The sequence below is a fragment of the Callithrix jacchus genome, chromosome 2 (genome assembly GCF_049354715.1).
Source record: "Callithrix jacchus isolate 240 chromosome 2, calJac240_pri, whole genome shotgun sequence".
NCBI lineage: Eukaryota > Metazoa > Chordata > Mammalia > Primates > Cebidae > Callithrix > Callithrix jacchus.
Window position 1 is genome coordinate 23,900,216 of NC_133503.1, and position 25,305 is coordinate 23,925,520.

The following is a 25,305-nucleotide window of genomic DNA, read 5'->3' on the forward strand; positions in this document are numbered from 1 at the left end:
ATGAAAGCAGCCACAGACAACAAATAAATGAATGGGTATGACTGTGTTTCAATGAAACTTTATTTACAAAAACAATAAACTGGATGTTGCTCATGGGTCACAGTGTACTGATTCTTGTTCTAATTCCACACAGTCAGTTCAGTTTTCTCTGCATTTTAAGCCTTATAAGGTATATCAACCTTACTTAAATGGTTTTGCACATTTCAGTAAATATTTACTCACCAAATTCATGTGGGCTAGTATTTGGGGTTCCAATGGGACATCACTTTCTAGATTCAGTTGACATTTTATATTTCAATTGTTTATTATATATTGATACTATATATTTCAGCTGTATACATCGTACAGATATGTTAGTGCCATTTTTGGGGGGTAACTGACCTTAAACAAATTATCTAACATTCTTGTTTCTTCATCTAAAAAATAAGATAAAAATAATGTCAATTTCTCATAAATATTTGTGAAGAATAAGTGAAATAATGCAGAGAAAGTATAGTGTATCTAGTTCATAGTAAGCACTTAGTACTGCTACTGTGACTACTATGATTATGGCTGTTGCTACCTCTAGTGCTGCTGCTGCTACTGCTACTCCTACCATATAGCTACCATTAGCCTCTTGTGCCCCAGTGTCAATTGGTGTAAAATGAGAAAGATAGAAAAGATAAACCTGAGGGCAACTTCTAGCTCTGCATCACAAATAGTAGGAAATGAGTTTGATACAGGTTTGCCCATTTGAGGTAACTTGATTAAATGAATAAACAAGAACAATTGTTAATCAGCCCATGTATGTGATTGAGTACTTCTAATATTCTTAAGCATATTTGAGGACAGTTTCCTTCCTTAAGTAGTTCAGACACATGTACAGCACCATTCATTTACACTAGATATCAAGAAAATATTTGCTGAACAATGTGTAACAGCAGGCTTGCCATCAGAATGCTCACAAATCCCAAATGAGTTAAGACTTTCCTGTAGAAAAAGATACTTAAAAGAGGTCAGGAGAGAAAAAAAATAGGGCATAAGAATAAATGAGGCCATTCAACTACGAATTTATTGTGGCTAAAAAGTAAAGCAGTTGAATATAGTGGCCCTGAATTCTGGTAGGCTGGGAGTCCATCCTGATTCTACTTCCCAGCTAGGTTACTGATGGGGTTGCTTCAAGCTAAAGCCTCAGTTTCCTCATCTTTCAAATGGAAGTGATGATAAAATTACATGTTAATGTCTGAATATATATCAATTACTTGGCTTCATGCATCTATGTAGCTAATGTTCAAAAAAGGGCTCTTTCTATCACTAAATGCCTAAGTCAGTGCTTCTTTGAAACATGGAGATTTAAAATCTGGACAAGCTTTAAAATCTGCAATACTTTGAAAGAGTCCTCATTTCCTCACAAGAAATTGAGAATGAAAAAAACTGCCAATCATCTGTACCTCCTTGGTGACAGAAATCAGTCTAGGGATTTTGTGAGGATAATCCTCATAAAGCCCCACTTAAGTGAACACTGGTATCTCTCTTATTTTTTTACAGAAAATACATTGATGTTGAGAGAAAATGGATAACTCATTCTGGGTCACACAGCTAGGAGTTTGAACAACGTCTCTTTGATTCCAAGCCCATACTTTCTTCAGCTCACCAGTTTGTCACTTTTTCAACAAATTCCTTGGTTTAGTTACAGTGTTTCAGTGGTTCAGATTGCACATACATGATTGCATCTTGTATTAGTCTGCTCTTACATTGCTAAAAGGAACTACCTGAGACTGGTGACTTATAAAGGAGAGAGGTTTAATTGGCTCACAGTTCAGCAGGCTGTACATACAGGAAGCATGGGTGCAAAGGTCTCAGGAAAATTAAAATTATGGTGGAAGGCAAAGAAGAGGCAGGCCCATTTTACATGGCTGGAGAAGGAGAAAGAGAGCAAAAGTGGAGGTCCTACATGTTTTTAAACAACCAGATCTTGTGAGAACTCACTCACTAAGATGAGAACAGCAAGGGGGAAATCTGCCTCCATGGTCCAATCCCCTCCCACCAGGCCCCTCCTCCAACATTGGGGATTACAATTCAACATGAGATTTGGGCAGGAACACAAATCCAAATCCAAACCATATCACACCTATATAATTTAGGTATTGGCTTCTGATCTGCTAGACTTTTTTTGTACCAGGGCTCTGTGGTTACCACATTCCTCTCTTGGATTAGAAGTTAGCTTTGCAGAGCAAGAATCTGCCAACTTTATTTCTTTTGTATGTGCAGACATCTCCTGGAAGAGCTGCTCATATATATCCTAAGGATAGGTTTCTTACAGAGGGCTACAGAAGGATTCTGCGTATGTGTTCTTCAAATTCTAGCCCCCTTCTCTCAAAGAGCATTACAACCAAGTTTTGATATAAACCTTTATAGAAATATTTTTGATACTTCCCAAGAGCTATAATTCCCTATTCCCAACTGAATAATTCAGTCAAGTAACTTTACACTTAAGGATAATTTTTGTGTGAGGAAAAACTGAGAAACATTGGGAGGTATTTTGTCAAGTGTAGGACCTCGAGATTCTAGTGTAAGAGCCCTAATCTTGGAAGGGCAGAGGCAGCAAGATATTCCTTGCCCCAGAAAATGTCCTGTCTTCCTTTGACACACTTGGCCTCACTGTGTTTATTACTCTAGCTTAACAATTTGAGAGGAAATCACACTTCCTTAGATTATGAATGCTGTAATAACATCAACTCATCAGCATTCCTGAGTTGTCACTTTGACTGTAGGCTGATATATTTCAACTATTCCACTTTCGAACAAGCTATAAACTGAATGCTTGTGTCCCTCTAAAATTCATATGCTGAAACCTACTGTGATGATTTGGGGAGGCAGAATCTTTGGGAGGTCATTAGATCATGAAGGCAGAGCCCTAATAATTGGGAATTGGCAGAGCATTTCAAAAGGGGTTATAGTATTAGGATTCTCCAGAGAGGATGGATGGATAGATAGATAGACAGACAGACAGACAGACAGACAGACAGACAGACAGACAGATAGATAGATAGATAGATAGATAGAGATATATGGAGATTATTTATTGGGGGACTTGACGCACAAAATTACTGAGAAGTCCCACAACAGGCTGCAAGCTGAAGACCCCAGGATTCCAGTAGCATGACTGTAAGAAGGCCTCAGAACCAGCGAACCTATGAAATTTACCTCAACTCGGGTGAATTCTCAGTTTGAGACTGAAGGTCTAAGAACTTGGAGTAATAGCTGGGGTAAATCCTGGAGTCCCAAGTCTGGAGTTCTGATGTCTAAGAATAGGAGGAGAAGGGTGTCCTAGCTCAAAGAGAAAGAGACAGAAAATAGTTTCTCTCATTTTCTGTTCTGTACAGTCCCCTAGCCAAGTAGATGGTGTCTGCTAATGTTAAGGGAGGATCTTTTCCACTCAGTCCACCAACTCACACACCAGTCTCCTCTGGAAGCATCTCACAGACCAGAAATAATGCTTTATCAGTTTGCTAGGTATCCCTTAATCCAGTCCAGCTGACACCTAAAATTAACCATCATAAGTTTACTTCATGTCAACTTGGCACCCATATGTATCTCCTTTAAATCATTTGTAATCTCCAAATAAAGACCGTAATGAGATAATTTTACCTAACATAATAGAATTCTATGCAAAACTGAAAATACACTAAGAGGACATAAAGTCCTTGGGTGATGTTTACTCTTCTGTGCATTGGACTATTTTGTGTTTCTATAAAGAAATTCCTGAGGCTAGGTAATTTATAAAGAAAAGAGGTTTAATTGGCATTATTCTGCAGGCTGTACAGGAAGCATGGCAGTGGAATTGGCTCAGCTTCTGCTGGAATTGGCTCAGCTTCTGCTGAGGCCTCAGGAAGCTTTCATTCATGGCGAAAGGCAAAGGGGGAACAGGCATGTCATGTGGGAGAGTGGAAGCAAGAGAGGAGATTCCAGGATCTTTCAAACAACCAGGTCTTAGGTGAACTCATAGAGCAAGAACCCACTCATCACTACTATTTACCATGAGTATGGCACCAAGCATTTAATGCGGGATCCACCCCCATGATCCAAACACCCACTAGGCGCCATTTCCAACATTGGGGATTACAGTTTAAGATGAGATTTGGAGGGGACAGACATCCAAACTATATCATTCTGATATCCCATAGATTACATACTGTGGTAGATAGTTAATAATACTGACATAAAGTCAATATATCTTATGCTACATGATGAACAAATAAGAGGGGAATGAAAATGAAGATATTGGCTTAATATATGTATATATACACAAAAACATTCTTTAAAAAATAGGGAGGAAATTCTCAAGACAGTTACTGTCCTGTTTCTATAACTGGTTAGGTGGTCATAGCTTGTATTAATAACTAGCTGCTGCTTCTACCCATACTGTATTCCCTCTGCCTTCAGGAACACCTCAGCTGGTCATCATTATGACTGTTGGGATAGCTCAAACTTTCATTCCTGAAGGGTCTGGGACATTCGTAGTCCCGCTGGGATTGGGTTGTTATATTTTCCATTGACCTGATCACAAGGCATGGTAATACTAAGTGACACTCTAAGAGGTCACTTGTATTCCACGAGATATACTTTTCTTTACCTCCATGTGGAGTAATAGTCCAATTTCCCCTTGGTGGTCTGAATCAATCACTCTGGCCCACCCTGTAACACCCATCTTAGCCTGCTAACTCAGAGACACGAGGAGACCAAAGTGACTGGGTGGCAGTCTTAACTTCCCGTTCAATGTAAACATTGTTGTGTTTCCTGATGGAAGCATTCCTCTCTCATAACTAAGACCTCCAGGCTAGCAGACCATTAAGTCAGAGGAACAAGAAGCAAAAATTTTGCTAGGGGTGATGGTGACTGGTGTCACGCCAATTTCTACCCCTTGATTCCTGGACCCATGAATTCAAGGGGAACAAAACTATATACAGACACTAATTCAGAGCATACACAGCCTTCTGGGAGACCTTGTCCAAGCCCTACAAAGTACTGTCACCTAACTGGCTCTGTAACTTTGACTGAAAAGGTGATTCCATTATATCAAGCCAGTTGATTCAGGATGATGGGGAATTCAGCAAGATCAGCAAATTTCATGAGCATGAGAATGCTCCTGCACTTCTTTGGTTGTGAAGTGAGTTCCTTGGTAAAAGCACTGCTGTGTGGAATAACATGATGGTAGATAGGGCATTCTGTAACTCCATAGATGGTGGTTTTGTCAGAGCATTTTGTGCATGCAAGGCAAATCTATATTCATGTAACTGTATGTCCCAATAAAAACAAAACACTGCCTCTTCCATGACGGAAGTGGTTTAATTGTAATCAACATGCCACTAAGTACCCTAGAGAATGGTGCCATATTAGGGCCTCAGTGTTGGTCTCTGCTGCCGGTAGGTTGAGCACCCAGCAGTGGCCATAGCCAGGTCAGCCTTGTGAGCTGAGGTTCACATTGCTGAGCCCATAGTGAACCTTCATTCTTGCCACCATGGCCACTTTGTTCATGAGGACATTGGACAATGATGAGGTGGCTGGGGAGACAGGCTAACTGATATCCAGATAATGGGTCATTCTTTCCACTTCATTGGTAAAGTCCTCTTCTACTGAGGTCACCCTTTGGTGAGCAGTCACAAGGGACATAGATATTTTCACATATTTTTTCCCACTTAGAAAGTTCTAACCAGACATCTCTTCCTCATATTTCTTTGTCAGAAATTTTCCAATCATATGCCTTTCAAGTCCCCGATCATCTGACCAAATCATTGAATACAGCTTATGAATTAACATATAATTGCATATCTGCCCATTTCTCCCTCCAAGCACAACTGGGTGCAGTGCTCAAAGTCTCTATGCATTGAGAAGATTATCCTTCACCACCATCCTTCAGGGATGTCCCAGAAAGGGGGTAAAGTTCTGCAACTGTCCATTTTTGGGTGGTGCCTGAATATCATGAAGAACCGTCTGTAAGCCAGGCCCTAGATTTCTCTGCCTCTATCAACTCATGCAAGCTGGGAGAGAGATGATAGGGTAGCAGAAGTAGAAACCATGGGCACTTATGCCACTTATTCATGTAGCTTATTTGTGCCTTCAGGGCCTGCTCATGCCTGATCACATATAGACCACTTCCATTTGATGACATAGTGTTGCAATGCATACCCAAGTGGATCAGACAACACTAAGTTTAATGATAGGCAGCTCACAGTTCAAGGCTACCCTGGGCAACACGGTGAAACCCCATCTCTACTGAAAGATAAAAAATTAGTTGGGTGTGGTGGTGTGCACCTATAGTCCCAGCTGCTCAGGAGGCTGAGGCACAAGAATCACTTGAGCCCCAGAGGCAGAGGTTGTAGTGAGCCAAGATTGCTCCATTGCACAGAAGCCTGGATGACAGAGTGAGACATGAGACTCAGTATCCCCCGCCCCCCCAAAAAAGATAGGCAGCTCAGATTGTATGGTAACTCTATGGCCCATGGGCATGCATTCAGTTTCTACTGAGGTCCGGTAGGAGGCCAAAAGTTCTCCCAAAAGGAGAATAATTAACTGCAGATGGTGGCAGGCCTTGCCTCCAATTTACCTATAGGAGCCTGCAAAAGCCTTCAAACAGTATTCCTATGTGTCACTGTCAGCCTAAGTGCCATTGGATCTGTTGGATCCTGTGGTCCAAGTGGCAGAGCAGCCTGGAACAGTTACAGAGTCTTCTGGTCTGGGTCCACTCAAAACTAGCTGCCTTTCAAGTCACTCAATAGATGGATCAGTATAACGTGCCCAAATGAGGAATGTGTTGCCTCCAAATTCCAAATAGGCCCACCAGGGATTGTGCTTCTTTCTTGGTAGGAGAGGCAGGTGCAGAAACATATCTTTTACTTTAGAAAGGATATCTGATTCACATGTCCCACACCATTGGATCGCTGGAAATTTCACTGGGGTAGAAAGCTCCTAAATTTTAGCTGAATTTATTTCCCACTCTCTGACATGCAAACATCTTAACAATAAGTCCAGAGTAGTTTCTACTTCATGCTCACTCGTTTCAATTACCACCAATGTAATGGATTACTGTGATATCTTGTGGAAGAAGAAGACAAGTAAGATCCCTGTAAGCTAAATTGTGGATTAGAGTTGGAGAGTTTCATACACTACTGAAGTAGACAGTAAGGGTGTACTGCTGGCCTTGCCCACTGAAAGCAAACTGCTTTTGGTGGAACTTAAGGACAGGTATGAACGAAAAGGAATTTACCACAACAGTTGGTGTCAGGAGATGTGTGAATTTGCTCAAGCAATAAAATCACATCTGGTACAGCGGCTGCACTTGGAGTCATCAGTTGGTTAAGCTTACAATAATACACTGTCATTATTGAGGCTCCATCTGTCTTCTGCACAGGCCAAATAGGAGAGTTGAATGGGGATATGGTGAAAATCACTACTTCTACATTTTTCAAGTCCTTGATGATGGCACTAATCTCTGAAATATCTCTGGGGATGAGTTAATTGATTTACTATGTTTGTAGGTACAGGCAGCTCTAATGGCTTCCATTTGCCTTTTTTCACCATCACAGCCCTCACTTCATGGGTCAGGGAACCACTGTGGGGATTCTGCCAGCTGCTGAGAATGTCTGTTCCAGTTGTGCATCTGGAACTGGGAAATGACCACAGAAAGGGTTTAGGGATCCACTGGACTCACTGAAAGTTGGACCTGAGCAAAAACTCAACTGATTATCTGGGCTACATGAGCCCCTACTCTAACTAGAGGGCAACAGTAATATTTTGGGTTTCTTGGAATCAATGCCAGTTCAGAGCCAGTGTCCATTAGTTCCCAAGAGTTCTGATCATTTCTCTTGCCTCAATGCATAGTTACTCGGGTAAAAGGCTATAAGTTTCTTTGGGGAAACATGGCAAAAAGATTAAGAGTATACATTTTTGGTAATGTACCAGGGTTTTTCCTGGAGGAGACCCAGCCTCCTTTTCATTAAAGGGGATCTGCTTCTGTAAACTGGCTTAAGACTGGGAAACTGGGAACTGATTGAGGGGCCATGGTTCTCTGTTTTTCTAATTCAAATAAGACTTTTACTTGAAAACTTTCTGCTTATAGAGATCAAATGAGTTATTAGTAGGTTTCCTATCTAGTTCACTTCTAGAACACCATGGTTAACTAGCCAACACCATAGAACTCCATGAGTCAGTCTATTCTAATTGTTGCTTTGTCTCTACTATGGATTATGGCAACTGTGCTCACCCTGCCTCTGATGATTAAATGCCAACACTTGGCCCTTGTCATCTCAGAATACAGTTATTTCCATGACATTTAAGCTTTTTAATTGAGTGATTAAGGTTCCCACTGTAAGGTCCAGACTAAAGATTAAGAGTAATCACGGAGCTCTTCAGGGATGCTGGGTCTCCCCCAATGAATCTATTTCTCAATGTGTTCATGAAAGGTGTGTCTTCTGGATTCTTCCAGTGTGGGTGAGTAGGTTTAAGTGACAAATACACTCCAGCATTCCAATCTCCCTAAGACTTTGAAATCCCATCTTCTATAATAAACCAAGGGAGATCTAGAATCTCCAGCTTGCTCATGGTGGGTCATCTTCTTTAAAAAAAAAAAATTATTTGAAACAGTGTCTCACTTTGTCACCCAGGCTGGAGTGCAGTGGTGCAATTATGGCTCACTGCAGATTCACCCTCCCAAGCTCAAGTGATCCTCCCACCTCAGCCTCTCAAGTAGCTGGGACTACAGGCATGTGCGACCATGCTCAGCTATGTGGGCCATCTTTGGACCCATTTTTAGACAACCAAACTGTTAGCACCTTTCTTAACTCCCTGAATTGCAATATTAAGTGCAAAATCTCTGCTTGGTAGACACATATCAATAAATTCATCCAGACTCAACTTTATATTCCTTCTACCACTACTCACCTTTAAGGGTCTGCTGAGACTTGTATCTAATTAGAGGTCAAGAAGCAAAAAGTGGTGGTGGACGTGAGTCCTGAGGGGAATAAGCAGTGTCTTGTCTGGCAACTGTCTCAGGGGAGGCTATCATTGTTTCCTCAGGTAATTAAGAGTGAATCCCTGAAACAGAGATGGAAAGATCTGTATGTTATGGGTGGTGATGCCTCTGCCACTGGAGAAGGTGTAGGGAGGCCACTTCTGCTGGCAAACAAGGCTCATCAGAATTCAGAAGCTCAATGTCCCCAGCTTCATCAGCATTTGCTCATACTTCCCCACCCCAATTTAGAGAATCCCATTCTTTCCCAGCCAATGTCCTTAGTAGACACCCTGTAAGGCTAAGAGTATAATTTTCATTGTAATTCAGCCAATCACATGATGAGTGCATGTGTTTGATTTGACAATTCCAGCTCTGTGACTAAACAACAGAAGATTCTGGCCCAGGGCACACTTAGAAGCTCTTAGGCTACTACTGGAGTGGGATGTAAGAATTTGCATCCCGGACCTCATCCTTTTCTTTCATCAGGATGAAATAAAGTCTGCTGCAACCTTACATAAAAAAGAAAAATCCTTCTGTGAGGATATCTGCTCAGCAACTGTCTGTTCAATCTTAGATTGGCACCATCCTGGTTATTGATCCTTGTCCAGAAACACTAGAAGCAACTAACTGATGGTCATTATAGTATGTTTTCCAAAAATGTTCGAAAGTACCATACACAGAGCCATCAAGTTTTTTGCCTCTTATAAATGGTTGATTTGGATTATCAAATGCATATGTTGTTTGTATTTCTATAAGCAGTTCATGCCATGGACTATTCATTAGGCCCTTTCTACTGTTACAGGCAGACTCCTTAGACATTTTAAGTCTAATTTGATTAAATAGTTAATTCCCCAAACTCCAAACCCAATTAAGGAAATTCATCCTTAAAATTCTGTTCCTCTAGAACCACTCTTGGTACAAAAATTTGTATTAGGCAAGGTATTTCAGAGAAAACCAATAGGATATATATTGGGAAAGTTATCAGAATGAAAATACAGTCATTTTTCAAAAACACAGTGTGTTTTTGAAAAAACAAACAACAGACCCAGAAAAGGCTATGAAGGGAGAGTTCTCATTCACAAATGCCTGATAACAAAGACAATCACAAGCACCTCTGCAAAGAATGCAACCTTGCACAAAGTCTGCTGCAACCTTACATAAAAAAGTACTTTTGTGAGGATACCTTCCTAGCAACTGCCTGTCCAATCTCAGATTGGCACCATTCTCATTATTGATCCTTGTAGCCAAGGATAATTATCACAGAATAATTATGTAATACTATTCATTTTTCCTTTAAAAAATATTTGTCTTTTTTTTCCTCCCTGAATACACACAAAGTTTACTATGGTGCAAGTATTTCCATTGCAATGCCCATCCCCGAAATTATCATTTTATTTTAGAGAATCTTCCTCTCTATTATTGAGGATGATAAGGTATACATAGATATAGATATTTAGATATAGATGAGAAGTTATTTATTAGGGAAACTGGCTTACATATGGGACTGAGAAGTCCCATGACAAGCCATCTCCAAGCTGGAAACCCTGGGATACTGGTGGCATGGCTTGGTCCAAGTTTTAAAGCCTCAGACCAGGGAAGCTGATGGCATAATTTTCAGTCCTAGGCCAACTGTCTGACACTTTGGGAGGCAGGAGCCCTGCTGCTGTAAGTCCTGGAGTGCCCAGGTTACTTGGCTTGAAGTTCTGATAGTCAAGGGCAGGACAAGGAGAGTCTCAGCAGTAAGAAAAAGAGAGAAGAAATCCTTTGCTCTCCTTGTTCATTCCATATGGGCCCCCAGCTGATTGCATAGTACCTGTCCATTCTGAGGATGGATCTTCCCCTCTCAGTCCTCAGACTCACCTGCCAACCTCCTCTGGAAACACTGTCATAGACACACTAAGAAGTCATACTTTACCTGTTCAACAGGTGTTTCTTAATCTAGTAAGTCGACACCTAAAATTAACCATTAAAGTGCCCCTATAAAAGAGATGTTAGAAAGTCCCTTGCCCCTTCTGCCATGTGAGGTCACAGCAAGAAGGCACCATCTATAAACCAAGAGGTGGAACCTCACCAAACACCAAATCTGCACACACTTTGATCTTGTACTTCTTAGGCTCCAGATCTGGGAGAAATACATTTATGTTGTTTATAAACCACCTAGACTTGGTAGTTTGTTATAGCAGCACAAATAGACAAAGACAGACCTATGTGCTTTTGTGGTTAGAGTCCATAACTCGTTCTTATAAAAGTTGAAAGAAACTAATTGGGGCCAGGCGCAGTGGCTCACGCCTGTAATCCCAGTACTTTGGGAGGCCGAGGCAGGTGGATCACCTGAGGTCAGGAGTCAAGACCAGCCAGGCCAACATGGTGAAATCCTGTCTGTACTAAAAATACAAATATTAGCTGGGCATGGCGGTGCACACCTGTAATCCCACCTACTTGAGAGGCTGGAGCAGGTGAATTGCTTGAACCTGGGAGGCGGAGGTTGTAGTAACCCAAGATCAGGCCACTGCACTCCAGCTTGGGTAGCAGAGCAAGACTCCATCTCAGAAAAAAAAAATCCACAAAATAAACCCCAAAAACTAATTGGTTCACAAAGATATCACAACTACCAAATTTCCTAGTGATGTTCATGTTTATCAACCCAATTAATATTCTCTTGCTTACTGATTTGGCAGAGTCATCTAGTTTATATGTGAATATAAAAAATAGGTAATTAAATATGAATGCATTTAACCAGAGGAGAGTACACTAACTGAGCAAGTATTTTGTGCTAACTACTGTTCTAGGTATTTGACTTAGATTATCTGAATTATTTCTTAACACAGTGCTAACATAGAATTATTATTTGCATATACAGGCAAAGAACATGCACTCAAAACAGACACTGGATGACTTACACAATGTCTTGATGCCCCAAAGACTAGGTTGAAATGCACATGGGTTTTCACAATATCATGGTTCCTCATCTCTTTAAAGTTTACATTTTAATCCTCATAGAAGCTTTTGAGTAAGTACTATTATCTTCATTTTATAGATGAGGACACCGAGGCTCAGAGAAGTTAAGTAAATTGCCCAAAATGGGGTAGTTTACATACGCGAAAAACAAAATTCTCATTCAGATATGTTTGACTCCAACAGATAAATATTAGCAATAGTACTTGGTTTTCAGCATCTCTACTTTTTTTTTTTTTTAAATAAAATACTGTCCAACTAAGCCAACTGACCATTGACTTGCAACTTCCAAATTAGAAGACTGGGATGGCACCCAATTAGAGTCAGCAGTATATATGCATAGAGGAAACACTAGACTCAAAATGATAGTATGATTAGCCATACATGAAACCTGACTTCCTTCTCTTGTCTAACCGAGGAGTTGAGAAGTTATTGACAATACTGGTTCTTCAAAACGTAACTAAGGACAATTGGGCTTGTCTTGAGCAGTGAGATTATATAACTGACAAGAAAAACACAGCAGAAAGTGTTTTGCTTGCTAACTCATTACTACCTTCCTAAAAGCGTAGCAGTGCCTGGGGTGTGGAGAACAGGACAGCAGGGAAAGATTGGGAAACCGGATGGCAAACCTTTAGCAGGGGTGTCCAGTCTTTTGGCTTTCCTGGAAAAAAAAAAAGAATCGTCTTGGGCTACATAAAATGCACTAACACTAACGATAGCAACAGCTGATGAGCTAAAAAAAAAAAAACACACAAAAATTTCATAATGTTTTAAGAAAGCTTACGAATTTGTGTTTTAAAAAAGTTTATGAAAGTTTTAAGAAAGTTTATGAATTTGTGTTTTAAGAAAGTTTATGAAAGTTTTAAGAAAGCTTACGAATTTGTGTTGATCCACATTCAAAGCTGTCCTGGGCCACATGTGGCCTGAGGGGCAGGGGTTGGACAAACTTGCCTTAGGCTGAGCTGAGATGTGTACAAGGCAAATCTGATTCTGTCATACTACCTTACCACCTGTGGGTGAATAAGGACAAGTTATTTAAATCCCTGTTGACGTTGTAAAGATTAAAGAAGTTTATGCAGGTGACATATTGGTGTAGATCCTGACACACAGTAATAAGAATTCCAGAACTGCAGTTGGGTGTGGTGACTCATGCCTGAAAATCAATACTTTGGGAGGCAAAGGCAGTCGGATCTTGATGTCAGGAGTTCAAGACCAGCCTAACCAACACGGTGAAACCCCGTCTCTACTAAAAATACAAAAATTAGCCAGATGTGGTAGCATGCCCCTGTAATCCCAGTTACTCGGGAGGCTGAGGCAGGAGATTTGCCTGAATCTGGGAGGCAGAGGTTGCAGCGAGCTGAGATTGTGCCACTGCACTCCAGTCTGGATGACAGAGCAAGACTCAGTTTTTAAAAAAAAAAGAGGGGGGGGGCCTGGTGTGGTGGCTAACGCCTGTAATCCCGGGAGGCTGAGGCGGGTGGATCACGAGGTCAAGAGATTGAGCCCATCCTGGCCAACATAGTGAAACCCCATCTCTACTAAATACAAAAAAATTTAGCCAGGCATGATGGCACATGCCTGTAATCCCAGCTACTTGGGAGGCTGAGACAGGAGAATCGTTTGAACCCAGGAGACGGAGGTTGCGGTGAGCCAAGAATGTGCCATTATACTCCAGCCTGGGTAACAAGAGCGAAACTCCATCTCAAAAAAAAAAAAAAAAAAAAAAAAAAAAAAAAAAAAAAAAAAAAAAAAAAAAGAAGGCCGGACGTGGTGGCTCATGCCTGTAATCCTAGCACTTTGGGAGGCTGAGATGGGTGGATCATCTGAGGTCAGGAGTTCAAGATCAGCCTGGCCGTCATGGTGAAACCCCTTCTTTAAAAAACTAAAACTAAAAGTAAAAATAAAAAAAAAAACAACTCCAGAATTGCTTATTGGCTTATCATTATAGCATCATCCAGGGCAGAGAGCTGAGGGTGGAGGTTTCCCTTTTTTTTTCTTAATCAATTTCAGTCCAGTCTAAGGTGTATCTTTGTTCATTCAAGGTGCTATACCTTTCTCTTTATTTCTCTTTTAAAAGGAGAGGATAGGGAGCAGCTGAAGAAAGCATGCAGGGATCTCTTGAGATGCTGCCTCTAGCTTTAAGGTACAGCACATTCTGCAGACAAGGTGTTTGAGACACCAAATCTTTTGCAGGTATTTAGCAAATCAAAGCCGACAGCAGGAGTCTGTCAGCCTGACATATGATAAACACCCTCTGCAATTTAGCACTTGAACACAGGGAGTGAGCTGCAGAATGAGTTAATTGCCAAGCTATCAACAGAGAGCTCATGTTTCTTGAGCACTCTCTAAACCAGCTGAGAATTATCTAGCAAACTCTGGGACAATAGGGTGAAGGGAGGTTTTCAGGTAGAAAGAGAAAAATGGGTGATGGTTAACAGTGAGGGGATTGGCTAGCAGTAACACAACCTATATTAACCAACTCTCAAAAATATGATTACCTAGAAGCAGATAAACCCCCAAAATATCAGAATCAGAAGGAGCCAGAGAAATAATATGATAAAAGCCTTCCATTTTACAGGAGAAGCAACTGAGACCAGGAGTGAGGAAGGGGTTGAGATGTGAGAAATGCATGAAAGGCTACAGAGTTTATCAGTGACAAAGACAAGAGTAACATCTCAATCCGAGTTATGTTTTATATATATATATATATATATATATATATATATATATATATATATATATAATTGCACTTTAGGTTCTGGGGTACATGTGCAAAACATGCAGGATTGTTGTATAGGTACATACATGGCAATGTGGTTTGCTGCCTCCATCCCCCCATCACATATATCTGGCATTTCTCCCCGTTATCCCTCCCCAACCTCCCTACCCCCCACTGTCCCTCCCCATTCCCCCCCAACAGACCCCACCATGTGATGCTCCCTTCCCTGTGTCCTTGTGTTCTCATTGTTCAATACCCGCCTATGAGTGAGAACATGCGGTATTTATTTTTCTGTTCTTGTATCAGTTTGCTGAGAAGGATGGTTTCCAGATTCATCCATGTCCCTACAAAGGACACTAACTCATCATTTTTTATGGCTGCATAGTATACCAAGGTGTATATGTGCCATATTTTCCTTGTCCAGTCTATCATCAATGCGCATTTGGTTTGGTTCCAGGTCTTTGCTATTGTAAACAGTGCTGCAATGAACGTTCGTGTGCATGTGTCTTTATAATAGAATGATTTATAATCCTTTGGATATATACCCACTACTGGGACTACTGGGTCAAATGGAATTTCTATTTCTAGGTCATTGAGGAAGCGCCACACTTTCTTCCACAATGGTTGAACTAATTTACCCTCCCACCAACAGTATAAAAGTGTTCCTATTTCTCCACATCCTCTCCAGCATCCGTTGTCTCCAGATATTTTAATGATCGCCATTCTAACTGGCATCTGAGTTAAGTTTTCTTATAATCACATAATCTTATTCTTGATTTTACTATTAAAATGTTTCCTATGGAACTTATAGACTGCATGGTGTAGACTTTGGATATTTTGGTTTTGTCAATTAACAGTTCTGCCATTGTAGGACATTATTTAATTTTTCCGTACCTCAGGTTCCTTATTTTATAAGTAGGTTACAATATGAGTGTCTATTCCAAATAATTATCATGACAATTAAATGAGATAATATGTGTTAAACATCTGAAATATTGTGAAGGTTTCAATAAAATTCATCAAACATTGTTATGCTTATTATACATTCTAGATTATTGGCTTTGAATTACTTGATAACGAGCTTGGCTGAGACTTTGGTAGTGATTTTTCAAGATGGAAGACCAGATGAGGAGTTGAAAAGAGAGGTTATGAAGAACTTTCACATTTCAAATTCATTATGAAAATTCTCTTTTCAAGTAGAATAAAATAAGTAATAAGAAGCCATGACTTCTATGTAATAACCAGATATAACTAAATTAATAACTGGAAATTTATTTTAAAATGTATCGGAAAGGTATGGAAGCAAAAGAGATAGATGAATTAAATTCCTGAGGGAAAAGAGCCCTTTGCAGGAAACGCGAGGTATATGTCCTTTTATTTTTTCCTGAAGGCACTTGCCAAGTCTGAAGGCAGGCTGTTAGTCTGGTTTGATATTGCCAGGGTGGGAGCATTTCTAGGAGAAAAGGAAACCTGTAGAACATGTTATGATCATGGCTCCTGCTATGGCAATCTGAAACCTAGAAGACTTCCTATTGAATGATGATTGTTTTTCCACCAGAATATCTGAAGCAAACTGAAGTGATATGGGAGTCTGTGGTACTGGGCCATAATACAATTTTGTACGGTTTTGGGGTACTTGACAGAAAATCTCACTCATGAGAGGTACTTAGAGTGAGCATATAGGAGCGCTGGAGATGTTGAAAGTGGAGATAGATTTAATTCAACTAAAGCTACAACCAGTTCAGACCCTGCTCAAGGCTCACTTGGATTGAAGTGATCAGCCTTTCAGCCTGTTTCTGACAGAGGAAAGGGAAACATTCCTTGGGAGAAAATGACATCAACCTTAGTCTATACAACTTTTTAATACAAAACATTACTAGAAACATGAAACAGATAAGGAAATGCAACAGACAAGAGAAAAAGTTATCAAGAGAAGCAGAGACACAGATAAAGCAAGTCATTAAAGAAGGTGGAAAAATAACTTTAAATAACTACTATAAATGAGTCAAAGAACATAGATGGACAATAGAGACGACGGAGAAAATTTTTCCTCAGAGATTTCCAATCTATAAAGAAATGAATATTTTAAGATGAAAAAAAACATTTGAAACTAAGAACTCATTGAATAAGTTAAACAGTAGACATTAGGCAGCAGGAGATAGAATTAGTAAACTCAAAATAGGACAATGGAAAACATATCACTGCAGCTTTGAGAAAAAAAGTATGAAAGAAGCAAGTACAGAGCGTAAGAGACATGAACACAGGTCCAAGCATTCATGTCGGAGTTCCAGAAACACAAGCAGAGAAACAAAGATATAGGAAAAATCATGACAAAAAAATCCACAATGGTTAAAAACATCAACCTACACATGCAAGAAGCAGATCCCAAGCAAGATAAAAATAAATTGCACCTTGGTACAGAGTCAAATGCTGAAAACCAAGAACAAAGGAAAATAAGCAGTCAGAAACAGAAATAAAACAAAGCTAAACGATATTGAGACATTTCAATGAGAACTATGGAAGTCAGAAAACAGAAAAAAAATAGATGAACTTACATTGCAGAAAGAATAAAAAGCTTTACTATAAAAACATCTTTCAAAAATAGGGCCTTACATAATGATAAAGGATTTAATGCAACAAGAAGACTTAACTGTACTAAATACATATGCATCCAACATTGGAGCACCAAAATTCATAAAACAAGTACTTCTAGAGTCTAAACCTATGAAGAGACTTAGCCACACAATAACAGCAGGGGACTTTAACACTTCACCGACAGCACAGTCAGATCATAAAGGCAAAGAAACAGACAGATTCTAGACTTAAATTCAATCCTTCGCCAATTGGACCTAAGATATCTACAGAATATTCCACCCAACAATCACAGAATATACATTCTTCTCATCTGTACATGAAACATGCTCTAAGATTGACCACATACTTGGTCATGAAGCAATTGTCAACAAATTAAAAAGCATATAAATTATATTAAGCATACACTCAGACACAGTGAAATCAATGCCAAGAAGATCTCACAAAACCACACAATTATATGGAAATTAAACAAACTGCTCCTGAATGACTTTTGGATAAACAATAAAATTAAGGCAGAAATTAAAAAAAAATTGAAATAAATGACAACAGAGACATACTATATGAAAATCCTTGAGTTGGAGCAAAATCAGCATTAAGAAGAAACTTTACAGCACTAAACGCCTATATCAGGAAGTTAGAAAGATCTCAAATTAACCATCTAACATCACACATAAAGAACTAGAAAAACAGGAATGAATGAAACCCAACCTAGCAGAAGAAAATAAGTAACTAAAATCAGAGCAGAAGTGAACAAAATTGAGACCCCAAAATCCATACAAAAGATGAACTAAATAAAAATTTATTATTTGAGAGAATCAACAAGATCTATAGACTTCTAGCTAGATTAACAAAGAAAAAAAAGGAAGATGCTAATGAGCACAATCAGAAATGACAAAGGTGACAACAAAAGAAACTATCAACAGAGTAAAGAGACAACCTCAGAATGGGAGGAAATATTTGCAAAGTATACATCCAATAAAGGTCTAACATTTAGAATCTATAAGGAACTTAAAAGTCCAACAAGCAAAAAAAAAAAAAAACTACATTAAAAAGTGGACAAAGGACATGAGCAGACACTTTTTAAAAGAAGATATACAGCCGGGCATGGTGGCTCACGCCTGTAATCCCAGCACCTTGGGAGGCCAAGGCGGGTGGATCACGAGGTCAAGAGATTGAGACCATCCTGGTCAACATGGTGAAACCCTGTCTCTACTAAAAATACAAAAAATTAGCTGGGTGCGGTGGCGCGTGCCTGTAATCCCAGCTACTTAGGAGGCTGAGGCAGGAGAATTGCCTGAACCCAGGAGGCAGAGGTTGCAGTGAGCCGAGATTGAGCCATTGCACTCCAGCCTGGGTAACAAGAGCAAAACTCCGTCTCAAGAAAAAAAAAAAAAAAAGAAGAAGATATATACATAATCAACAAACACATGAAAAAATGTTTAACGTCATTAATCATCAGAGACATGCAGATAAAAACCACAATGAGATACCGTCTCACACAAGTCAGGATGGCTATGATTAAAAAGTCAAAAATTAACAGATCTTGATAAGGCCCAAATGTTCTGAAATTAAGTAGCATACTTCTTAGTAGCCCAGTGGTCAAAGAAGTTACCATGAAAATTAGAAATAGTCAAAAAAAATTTTTTTCCCATGATGGTAGATTAGAGGCTTTCAGCTTGCCTCAGCCATTTGGAAATAGCAAAATAGCACATAAAAATCAGTTCTGTGAGGTTTAATTCAGGAAAGAAAATGATAATTCATTGGAACAGTAAAGGACAACCCAGATCCTGCAAAGAAGAACATGGCCAAACAGCTCCTGTGCCAGCATTCAGGTAATAATGTGAGTCAAGCTTCGGAGAATAAGAGGAGCAACCAATCCCCACCGCCCCCCGCCCCGAACTCCCCCCACCCTCCCAGGCCCCCCCACCCTCCCCACCCCCACCCCCGCCAACACTATGTCTCACCTTTCTGCTAGTGTTCCTTGCAACCCAGGCCAAGGGAGAGCATCCCATCTCTCCCAAAACCAGGAATTAGCTTAGAGACACGCTAAGAGATGTAGAGAGAGTAAGACACCAGGAAAAAGAGTACACCATTTTTAATCCAGGTTCATACAAAGTCAGTCATTGGTGATCTAGCAGCAGCAGCCACTGCAGTCAGTTTAGACTTGGCCCAGAGATTGGAATGTTTGCTTTGGAGAGGGTCTCTGCCACACTTGAGTGGTGAGTGTGGAGAGTGCCCCAGCAGTACAGATTGGATTAGGCTCTCTTTTGTCAGAGGACTCGAGCAGGAGAGGAGTTGCTGAAACCAAAGTTTCTCTTGAGCTGTCTGACTTCCAGCCAGGTACAGTTTTGCAAATTGAAACTGGTCTGCAAGTGTTATTACTGGGGGCCGAAGTCTGCTCCCATGGTCAGTTGGCTGAGGGTGCCCCAATAGCTCTGAGGAGAGGTAAGGAGGTGGACTCCATTTTCTTGGAAATCTGACACTCAGTGAGGATTACCCCTATGGGAGGGAGAAGTACAGCCAACAAAGTTGCCCTTAGTCAAAGGAAATGTGAGTATAGTGCCAGCCACTAAAGGGGGCAACATCAATGCTTTTGAATTGACATGAGGAGGGGGTCATATCTCATGCCCCACCCACCTCCCCAGTCAGTGCATTGCGGCAGATATGGCAGCAACTCCTCCTATTGGGTCTCAGGGAGCACGGGCTAACAGAGGTACTTCTTCAGCGTCTCTAGAAACTCTACTGCCGCTGAAGACCAGTGACACTCGAGGAGGGCACCTTTCATGCTTCTCCATTGCCTCCACCTCCACTGAGTGTAAACACATGCAGAGTAAGAGCCTTCTGCTGACTCCTACTCTTAAGATGACTGGACTGCAGCCTAAATTATACCATCAAACAAAAATACATTGCTAAAACAAGCCACATCTAAGAAAGCCACTGTAGGAATCCATCTACAACCAAGAAACCCATAGAGTCCTGGTACTCTGAAAGCATCCAGAAATGAAGCCAATTGATTATACATAACATACACCACAGTCATACCTTCAAGGGAAAAAAATTTGAAAATTAAAAAGCCCAATTCAAATTATAGCAAATTAAAAAAAAAAAAAAAGCAACCACTCCTTCCCATGAGAAGGAACCAGCAGAAAAACTTTAAAAATTCAAAAAATCAGTGTTTCATCACCACCAAAGGCTCCCAAGCAATAAATCACTAGCTGAATAAAATGTATGAAATAGTAGATATATAATTCAGAATACAGATGGCAAGAATATTCAATGAGATACAAGAGAAGTTGAAATCTAACACAAAGAAAACAAATAAATAAATATCTAGGATTTGAAAGACCACATAACTATATTCAGAACAAAACTGAACTTTTGGAATTGAAAAACTCACTACAGGAATGTCAAAATACTGTTGGACACATTAACAACAGAATAGACCAAATAGAATGAAGAATTTCAGAGCTTGAAGACCAGTCATTCAAATTCACCCTCTAAAAAAATAAGAAAAATGGAATTAAAATTTCAAAACAAATCCTTTGAGAAATATGAGATTGTGTAAAGTGATCAAATCTATGACTTGCAAAGAATAAGAGAAAATAAACAACTCGGAAAACATTTGAAGATATAATTCAAAAAAATTCCCCCAATCTTGTTAGAGAAGTCAACATGGAGATATAAAAAATACTGAGAACTCATGAAAGACACTATAGAAAATGATAATCCTCAAGGGACAGAGTCATCACACTATGAAGGTCAACACACACACATACACACACACACACACACACACACAAATCTTACAGACAGCTAGAGAAAAGAGACATATTATCTATAAGAGGAAACACATCAAACTAAGAGCAGACTTCTCAGCAGAAATCTTAAAAGCCAGAGGACATGAGGAGATTGAGGGCCCATTTTTAGCATGCCCAAAGAAATGACAGCCAAGAATTTAACATCCCACCAAATTAAACTTTATACACAAAGGGAAAATAAAGTCTTTCTCAGACAAGCAATCACTAAGGGAATTTATCAATAACAGACCAGAACTAAAAGTGATGCTTAGAGGAGTTCTTGACACAAAAGCAAAAGAACATTACTCACTACCACAAAAGCACACAGCTCATGAACACTATATACCAACTACACAATCAAGACTGCAAAGCAACTAGCTAACAACACTCTGGGAGGAAGAAAACCTCATGTAATAATGTTAACCTTGAATGTAAATAACCTAAACACTCCACTTAAAAAACATACAGTGACAAAGCATTTAATAAAACATAATCTATCTTCTACTTTCTTCAAGAAATATATCGAACATGTAATTATACCCATATGTTCAAAGTAAAGGGATGGGGAAAGATTTATCACGCAAATGGAAAACCAAAAAAAAAAAAAAAAAAACACATGCAGGGATCAGTATTCTTGTATCAGCAAAAACAAAGTTTAAACCAAAATAGTAAATACACACACACACACACACACACAGAAGAAAGGCATAATATAATGACACAGGGTTCAGTTCAATAAGAAAATTTAACTGTCCTAAATTTATATGCACCAATCTTCAAACAACCTCACTATAAAACAAGATTCATAAAACAAATAATTCTAGTAGTGATACTCTAAACCTATGAAAAAACTTAGCCACACAATAATATTGGGGACTTTAACACTCTACTGACATCATCACAGAGGTTATCAAGGCAAAAAACTAACAAAGACAAAGAAATTCTGAATTTATATTCAACACTTGACTAATTGAACCTAATGGACATCCAGAAAATGCTCCCCTCAACAACCACAGAATATACTTTCTTCTCATCTGCACATAAAATATAATCTAAGATTGACCACATGTGTGTTCATAAAGCAAGTTTCAATAAATATTTAAAAATCAAAATCATATCAAGCATCTTCTTGGACCACTGTGGAATTAACACAGAAATCAATACGAAGAGACACTCTCAAAACCACACAATTGAAAACTACTCAAATTTCTCCTGAATGACTTTTGGGTAAACAATGAAATTAAGGCAGAAATCAAAAACTATTTTATGTTTTGTTTGTTTTATTTTGAAATGGAGTCCCTCTGTTGCCCAGGCTGCAGTGCTGTGGCTCGATCACGGCTCACTGCAACGTTTATCTCCCAAGTTCAGGTGATCCTCCTGCCTCAGCTTCCTGAGTAGCTGGGATTACAGGTGTGCACCACCATGCCTGCTACTTTTTGTATTTTTAGTAGAGACAGGTTTTCACCATATTGGTCAGGCTGCTCTCAAACTCCTGACCTTGTGATCCACCCGCCTTGGCCTCCCAAAGTGCTGAGATTACAGGTGTTAGCCACCACACCTGGCCAAAAAGACTTTAAAACAAATCAAAGTAGAGACACAACATACCAAACCCTCTGGGATGCAGCAAAAATAGTATTAAGAGGAATGTTTACAGCACTAAACACCTAACTTAAGAAGTTAGAAAGATCTCACATTAACAATCTAACTTCACACCTAAGGTACCTAGAAAGAAGAACAAACTAACATGAAAACCAGCATAAAAAAAGACATATCTTAAATTGGAGAAGAACAGTAAAGTTTTAGTATACAAAATCAACATACTAAGATCACTAGCATTCCAATATACCAACAGCCAAGCCAAGAGCCAAATCAAGAATGCAACCTCATTCACAATTGCAATGAAAAGAAGAAAACACCTAGGAATATAGCCTACAATGAGAATTATAAAACATTGCTCAAAGAAATCAAAGATGATACAAACAAACAGAAAAACATCCCATGCTCTTGGGTAGAAAAAAATCAATATCGTTAAAATGGCCATACTGCTGAAAGCAATTTACAGATTCAATGCTATTCCTATTGTACTACAAATTACATTTTTCACAGAACTAGAAAAAAAAAACTGTAACAAAGTTCATATGAAACCTAAAAAGACCAAAATAGTCAAGGCAAATCTAAGCAAAAAGAACAAAGCTGGAAGCATCATGTTACCTGACTTCAAACTAACCCTCTATTTTTTTTTTTTTTTAGACGGAATTTTGCTCTTGTTGCCCAGTCTGGAGTGCAATGGCATGATCTTGGCTCACTGCAACTGCTGCCTCCTGGGTTAAAGTGATTCTCCTGGCTCAGCCTCCCGAGTAGCTGGTATTACAGGCATGTGCCACCACGCCCAGCTAATTTTATACTTTTAGTAGAGATGAAGTTTCTCCATATTGGTTAGACTGGTCTCGAACTCCTGACCTCAGGAGATCCACCCATCTCAGCCTCCCAAAGTGCTGGGATTACAGGCCTAAACCACCACGCCTAGCTGACTTCAAACTATTCTACCAGGCTCCATTAACCAAAACAGCACAGAATGGATACAAAAACAGACACATAAACCAATAGAACAGAAAAGAGAGCCCAGAAATAAGGCCGCATATCTACAGTCATCTGATCTTCAACAAAATTGACAAAAACAAACAATGGGGAAAAAACTTGCTATTCAATAAATGGTGTTGGTATAACTAGCTAGCCATATGGAGAAGACTGAAAATGGACCCCTTACTTATACCATACACAAAAATCAACTCTAGATGGATTAAAGACTTAAATGTGAAACCAAAAACTATCAACCTAGGCAAATACCATTTTGTACATGGAAAAGAGAAAATATTTTATGGCAAAGATGCCAAAAGCAATTTCAACAAAAGTAAAACTGACAAATAGGATCTAATTAAACTTAAAAGCTTCTGCACAGGAAAAGGAACTATCAACAGAGTAAACAGACAACCTAAAGAATGGAAAAAAACATTTGCAAACTTGCATCTGAGAAAGACTCAAACAAATTTACAAGAAAAAAATTAAAAAACCACATTAAAAAGTGGGCAAAGGGCATGAACACGCCCTTTTCAAAAGAAGACATACAGGCAGCCAACAAGCCTATTTTTAAAAAGTTCAATATCATTGATCATTAGAGAAATGCAAATCAAAACCACAATGAAACATCATCTCACCACAGTCAGAATAATTATTATGAAAGTCAAAAAATAACTAGTGCTGGCCAGGTTGCAGAGAAAAGGGAATGCTCATACATTGTTGGTGGGAGTGCAAATTAGTTCAACCATTGTGGAAAGCTGTGTGGCAATTCCTCAAAGAGCTAACAACAGGACTATTATTTGACCCAGCCATCCCATTACTGGGTATATACCCAGATAAATGTTAACCATTCTACCATAAAGATACATGGACTTGAATGTTCATTACAACAGTAGATATGAAATCAACTTAAAGGTCCATCAGTGACAGGCTGGATAAAGAAAACATGGTACATATATTCCATGGAATACTATGCAGCCATAAAAGAACAAGATCATGTTTTTTATAGGAACATGGTTGGAGCTGGAGGCCACCCGAGCAAACTAGTGCAGGAACATGAAACCAAATACTGCATCTTCTCACTTATAAGTGGGAGCTAAATAATGAGATCCCATGAACACAAAGAAGGGGACAACAGACACTGGAGCTTTCTTGAGGGTGGAGAGTGGGAGAAGAGAGAGGAGAAAAAAATAACTGTTGGGTACTAGGCTTAGTACCTGGGTGATGAAATAATCACCCAGGTTATTTTAGGTTTAGGAGTACATATGCAGTTTTGTTACATAGGTAAACTCATGTACAATGAATTTATATGACACAAATTAACCTATATAATAAACCTTCATATGTACCCTTGAACTTAAAATAAAAGTTCACATAAATGAATAAATAAATAAAATAAAATAAAATAAAACTGAGAACAAAAAAAGAAAAAAGAAAAACCACATGAAGGATCCATGTAACTAAAAGTTAGCTATTTAGAGATAAATGAGTGTGACGGACTGCTAGCTAGATTTAAGAGACAGAGAGAGAGAGAGCGCTTCGGGAAGCCGAGGCAGGTGGATCATGAGGTCAACAGATCAAGACCATCCTGACCAACATGGTGAAACATCATCTCTACTAAAATACAAAAATTAGCTGGGTGCTGGTGGTGCATGCCTGTAGTCTCAGCTACT

The 25,305-nt window shown here is 39.4% G+C and overlaps 1 protein-coding gene across 5 annotated transcripts in view; it reads right to left on the bottom strand.

Moving 5' to 3' along the window:
* Positions 1–25,305, bottom strand: part of LOC108589501 (uncharacterized) — a 358,276-nt gene that overhangs the window by 139,528 nt on the left and 193,443 nt on the right. For 3 of the 5 annotated variants that reach the window (XR_013532477.1, XM_078365738.1, XM_078365739.1), the window contains exon 3: positions 8,920–9,072. The exons of the other annotated variants lie outside the window; for them this stretch is intronic. The gene's annotated coding sequence lies outside the window, so the exon portion shown is untranslated. The remainder of the gene's footprint in view (positions 1–8,919; positions 9,073–25,305) is intronic. 5 annotated transcript variants of the gene reach the window in all.